General features: G+C 35.0%; 1 protein-coding gene across 1 annotated transcript in view; it reads left to right on the top strand.

The window, feature by feature from the left end:
- The first annotated feature begins 2,567 nt into the window (after positions 1–2,567).
- The window catches only part of LOC125652409 (uncharacterized), a 57,331-nt gene continuing 53,175 nt past the window's right edge, over positions 2,568–6,723 (top strand). The window contains exon 1 of the mRNA XM_056164944.1: positions 2,568–2,586. The gene's annotated coding sequence lies outside the window, so the exon portion shown is untranslated. The remainder of the gene's footprint in view (positions 2,587–6,723) is intronic.

Raw genomic sequence — 6,723 nt, 5'->3', positions numbered from 1 at the left:
TTCATCATGCTAGTGACACTGCTCTCCCTTCTGTAATTACCCATGATGAACCGAGTTGCTCTCTTTGGACTCTTTCTACAGCCGATTGGTGGGTTTTGTTGTTGTCCATGCACTTTTGGTCATGTTATTAATGTGTGATCCCCATTAAAGCTTGCTGTTAATTGTTATTCCAAGGTATTTCGCTCTGTCTGTTTATCGTAGTATGTGGCCATGAATCTTATAATGGTCAGGTACAATCCTTCGTTTGTTTGTTATCCGGATGACTTCACACTTTTCACATAAGACAAGTTTGGAAAAAAATATATTGAAGAGAAAGCTATTATTTTTCGGCTAAAACACAATGTTTCGATGAAAAATCGTTGAAAATTGAAAATTCTAATTCTGAATCGATGTTTCAATTGAATTTTTTTTTTTTTACTTCTATCATATTTGTAGAATAATGTGTCCTTTGACATGTGACAGGTTTAGAAGAAAACATATTGAAGGAAAAGCTGTTGTTTTGAGGTAAACACTATTTAGTATTTAATGTATAATGAAAGAATCGAAAGAAAGAAATGATATCTAGAATCTATACACTTACTGCAACTCTTTGTTCTGCAACAGTTTTACACAATTTATCATATCCTGTAATAAATATTAGTGCAACTTGGGATATAAAAGCCAAATCGTCACTTTCAAATAAAAAAATTGACAAAAACTACTGTGAAACTCCATTCAAAATCCTTTCCAATTGTTATATTCATATTCCACTGATGAAAAGTGATCTGAAGATCAATCTCATATATCCCGTAAAGAATACAATGTATAGGACAAAGACTGACCCCAGGAAACAATCAGGTGCCTCGGAGGAGTAAGCATCTCCTACTGGCCGACAAAGACCGACCCCAGGAAACGATCAGGTGCCTAGGAGGAGTAAGCATCTCCTACTGGCCGACAAAGACCGACCCCAGGAAACGATCAGGTGCCTAGGAGGAGTAAGCATCTCCTACTGGCCGACAAAGACCGACCCCAGGAAACGATCAGGTGCCTAGGAGGAGTAAGCATCTCCTACTGGCCGACAAAGACCGACCCCAGGAAACGATCAGGTGCCTAGGAGGAGTAAGCATCTCCTACTGGCCGACAAAGACTGACCCCAGGAAACGATCAGGTGCCTAGGAGGAGTAAGCATCTCCTACTGGCCGACAACGACTGACCCCAGGAAACGATCAGGTGCCTAGGAGGAGTAAGCATCTCCTACTGGCCGGTCACATGCATGTCAAATGATGATCTCTGGTTGACCAAAGGTTAAATGGACTTTGTTGATACCACCGTTGTGGAGGTTGTGTACATTTTCGGTCACATAATTACGTGTGTGTGTGTGTGTGTGTGTGTGTGCTGCAAGTTATATGCAAACTGGATCACAATTGGATGTGTATTGCTGAGTAAGGTTATGTCAGGACACTTAAACAATTAATAAAGTTTCAATATCATTACACTTTCCCTTTTTAAGATAAAGGGGTGGGAGAAGGGCAGCTGGGGCACGTGCCCCTTCACCACTTTCCAAAGTGGAAAGGGGCCATAACCATGTTATTGTTTTGCGCCTACAATCATATCTGCATGTTTGTGCCGAATTTTTCGAATAGGTATCATTAAAATTCAATGAAACTTAACTAAGGTTCGTTTTCTTATCATTGTTTTTCATGAAGTTTATTTAATTTTTCCTTCGTCTTATTCCGAACCTACATGTAATACTACGGATTAGGTTTTCTTTTTGACTGACCCATCCCACCCCAATGTATCCGGATTTTCACAATACAATATTGAAGACGACATTGGTTTCTGCATGTATTGTAACAGTTTACGGCATTCGTTTGGTCATCCAATTCAAGTGATACTATATAAATGTTTATCAGACTACACAGGAGCTAGCATACCTGCGTTTGCTAGATTTGTAGCGTCTGCTAGATTTACATTTTTCCGGTTTATCGTCGTTTTACGTCTAGATGGTTAATGCAAATACACTTTTCATATTCCTCGATTAAAATATTGAAGTGTTGGTTCTGAGAGCTATAGGATTGTTTCTTTTCGTGTTATGGTCATGATATTTTTTGTAGTATAGATCTGATTTTGTCAATAATATTCACAAAAACACAGTTGTTGACTCGCAGCTAATATTGAAAATAGAAAATTTACATGCATTACAATGCCACAGGGCATAATTTTTTTTTAAATAAATGAATTCGGATTTTTGTAAATTGGAACGGCAATTTATCTACTATTTGTAGAATGACCCTTGTAAGGTCTGCTAGATTTGTAGCGTCTGCTAGATTTGTAACGTCTGCTAGATTTGTAGCGTTTGCAAGATTTGTAGTTTCTATTTGATTAATTTGATATAAAACCCCACGATTCCTTCTCTCTCTACTTTCTGACCAAGAACCCCGGGTGCGGTATTTTCTTTAAATTCTAGATATGAATTGATAAACGTTTCCTTTCACCTTATGGTCCTGTGATTGCATATTGTTGAACAGTGAAATAATGATATGAAGGTTGTTTATGGAATATCTGGCTCTACTTTTAGTGTGGACTGTTAAGCACTAAAGCCCAGAGGTAAATATTAGCCTAATCACGTTGTCAAACCAGTGGCGGGTCCCAAAAAAAAGATGTGGGTTGCGATCCAAGTTAGTAGCCCGAAAAGAGGCGAGGGTGGTTAAAGGCTTCAAAATGGTGGTGGTGTGGGGGGGGGGGGGGGGGGGGGGGGGAGACCAATTTAGAAATTAACCAAAATCGTACACCCCTCCTCTTGCCTGTATCCGCCATTGAATATACGATAACAAGCTGTATATACTCTAACCAATCATGATGGGGTAGAAGACCCCGAGATTACTCAGATTCAATGATTAATGAATATTGATTGAAAGCCCCTGGCTGTATTCCAGCCACTTCACGGCGGGTCAATGTTGATCTTTTTGTCATTACACCCTCCTTGTAAACAAAGAGAGGGGATGTATAACACACACACACACACACATGTATATATATATAATTTAAAAGAATAAAATCCAAAATGATCACATGATAATTAACGATCCGTTCCTGCATTGGAAAGAAACGCTTAGCATCAAAAAGTATATTTCTGTTACTGGGATTATGTGTAACTACAAAAGAAATTTTCCCGTTGTCTTTGGAATTAGTGGTTCGGCGTGGATTACGGAGATCCTGTAATTGGAATTTTAATTGCGTTTTCTATTCCAGCGTTGATTAGGTTCAACGGGTTTTTTTGCCGTAGTAGATATTCTTGTAATTCTCCTAAACGTAAAAAAAAACAACCCAAATATAAACGAGTGCAATGAAAAAAATGAATAAATAAAAAAATAAATAAAATAAATAAATCTCTATTTCAATTATTCAATGTATCGTTTGTATTTGTATCAATAACTGTAAAGTTTATGTGTATGTAGCTACAGCTGAACACTTGCTCTCCACCGCCGAACACTTTTTCTTTATCTAAACTGAAAATAATTGTCCTGTTGATACAAGTAGACTACCCATTTACTTCCTTATAATGTGTTTAGTAATCCCATAAATTTCAGGAGGATATATTTACTGGTTTAAAAGTTATGTCATAAAAGAACATGTAAAAAAAAAATGTCCCGCGGAGTGTAACGCTTTTTTGTGACATTTTATGCAAACTACAAAATGCACTGTCTATTCTATTCTTACACGATACACTTGTAACAATTTGGAGAGAAAAAAATATTATCTTTTTCATTGATATCATTAACTATAGTTATTTGTCCTTTTTTTATTTTTTGGTTGACATACTAGCTGTTAATAGAATATTTCAAAAAAATTATATGTCTTCGTTTATCTTAATTTGAATTTGACTCCACTTTTTTGGCACACTGTTTTTCCCTATAATAGCTCTAAAACTTCATTGTTATTTCGGATTTCAAACATTTCGGTTGAGCATCACTGAAGAGACATTATTTGTCGAAATGCGCATCTGGTGCATAAAAATTGGTACCGTATAAGTTTTACATCAATGCAACTTTGAATAATCAAACTTAGATCTAGGTACAATATGGTCATTTATTAATTATAATGATTCAGCCAAGTTGAAAAATTAAAAAAATAAATAAATAAATAACCCGGCCAACAGCAGTCATTTTTTTTAAAATCACCCTTATGCAGCCACCGCTGAACACTTGTAGACTGTTAATAAAATTGCTGATCACCAAATAATGTTATTTATATATATAAACTGAGTACAAAAAATAAATAAATAAATTTTTATTTAAATCCAATGATGCATTGGATTTAAATAAAAATTTATTTATTTATTTTATTTATTTGTATCGAAAACTGTACAGCCATCGCCAAATATCTGTAGACTACCACCGAACATGTAAGAATGTTCTAGAATTGCTGATCACCAAGAAGAGAGAAAATCGATTTATTTGGTGGTTTTGTTTTTTTGTTTTTGTTTTTGGTTATATGAAACAGAAAAAAAAAAAATCTGAAAAGAAGAGATAAACGTACCATATTTTTTTTTCTTTTCGAAACCAGTGACTGAGTGAGGGTATTTTTTTAAAGGGCTTATTTTGAATTATTTTTCAAGAAAAAAATATTAAATCAACTCATGTAGTTTATTCGGAAGGGGGGGGGGGGTCTTGAACCCTAGCACCTGTGATCATATTGTGTTAATATGCATCTTGACAAATATAACTTGATCCAATATATTGGAGCATTGTCGATGATTAACAAATTGGGGTTGATTTATTACATAATTAATAGAAGCAAAAATACAAACCATCGAATGATTTATTTTTTAAATCCCGACTTAATTACATTTGACCGAGAATTATGTTCAATGTACTTTGATAGAGATTTTCATTTAAAAAAATGTTCATCGGGAGTGTCTGGCTAATGCAATGATTTTTGTATAACAAGTATATTCCATGCAAATTCCTAGGGTCTTTGTCACAATAGAACTAAGTTACAGTTAGCTAGTTTTGGGTATTTTTTGTTTACAGTTTTACTTGACTAAACCCATTGACTGTGCACACAATCTGACTAAAGTACAGACCTATATTATTAGATATATATAATAATATAGATCTGTACTTTAGTCAGATTGCTGTGCACAAATCTTTTATTACTGGCTTTAGAACTTCATCGCATAAACTGAATGTTGAAGTTGGAAGACATAATAATATAGTCAGAGAACGGCAGTTGTGTACTGTTTGTGAGCTAAATGATGTAGAGGATGAGTTCCACTTTATTTTAAAATGCCCTTTATATGATGATTTGAGAGAAAAATATGTTAAGAAATTCTATTATACAAAACCCAGTGTTTACAAACTGATTAAAATACTCAGTGTTAAAAATACTAAAGAACTGATTAATGTTGGAAATTTTTTACAGTATGCTACTAAGCTACGAAACTCTCATATGGTGCGATATCATTTGTTTAATCTAAATTGTACATCGTTGTAACATTGTTGTCTACTCACTCTCCATAATGCCATTTTTGTTTGTTTGTATAAATGTATTTATGTATATGATATCCAATGAGCCTGATATAAAGAATCTGAATCTGGGTATTTGAAATTAACAGCAGTTTTTGACTTATGAAAAGTGTGAAGTATATTGGGTCGGCTCGATATCAGATCTAGTCTAAAGATCACGGGTATCTTGCGCCGACCCAATATACATTATACATGTACTTCACACTTTTCTCAAGAAGCCAGGCACTTCTGTTAATTTCAAATACACGGATCATCTGCCCCCCCCCCCCCCCCCCAATTGTTCTATTGAGACGAAAACCCCTTCGAATTTGCATGGAATATATTATACACATGTCATTGTTGTAGTCATAGATCATAGTCCCGCTAACCCGACAAACATTTTTTTTTAAAGTTATTGAATGACGAAGTATGACCAAACTGCAATTGAACTTTATAGAGCCCCGTGCTAACATTACTTATATTTTTCAATGTATCAGAAGGGTAGCCGCAAAACTGTAGCTCTCTGAAAAAATATTTTGACATAATATGTCAAAATATTTTTTCAGAGAGCTACAGTTCTGCAGCTATCAGAAGGGGTATGTTGCCGGTTAATTTTTGTAAAATTCTTGACAAGCAATAAGATAACAACAAAAAAATGGTGCTTAAACTGTCCAATTATGAAAACCTTAAATTGTGTACATGTATGTGTGGGGGTGGGGGGTGGGGGGCTTCATCCGCTCAAACTGTCAATTTCTTAAATGGTGAAGTGGGGAGGTCACTACAAGGATAAATTCTTAACTTTCAAGCTTTCATATCACACCCTCTCCGATTCTACGTGCATGTAATTAAACATGTAAGGATGTAAAACCTCAGTGGCAAATGCATCTAGTTAATGAAAAAAAAATTAATATAAACAAAAATGATGTAACGATTTGCATTTTAGTTGCTTCTAATCATATACGCTATCGATTATCAAAATTTTTCATTTCTCTATGAAATCATTTTTTAATTTAGATGCATTAAATAATGAAAGCAATATCATGAGAGAGAGAGAGAGAGAGAGAGCCTTCTAAAACGAAGTTAGGTTCTTAGCCGTCTATCTCCCTCTGGGTGGTCACGCAGTCATGTAATTTTTTTTTTTATCAAGTCTGGAGTAGAACCACAGCTACTTCAACAATGTGATTTATACTTTCCAAGTTGTTATTTGTCAATAGTTTTTGTCCAACTTCGCCATTGT

The sequence above is a fragment of the Ostrea edulis genome, chromosome 5 (assembly GCF_947568905.1).
Source record: "Ostrea edulis chromosome 5, xbOstEdul1.1, whole genome shotgun sequence".
NCBI classification, from domain to species: domain Eukaryota; kingdom Metazoa; phylum Mollusca; class Bivalvia; order Ostreida; family Ostreidae; genus Ostrea; species Ostrea edulis.
The sequence above is the reverse complement of the archived record's forward strand: the minus strand, read 5'-3'. Positions and strand labels throughout refer to the sequence as shown.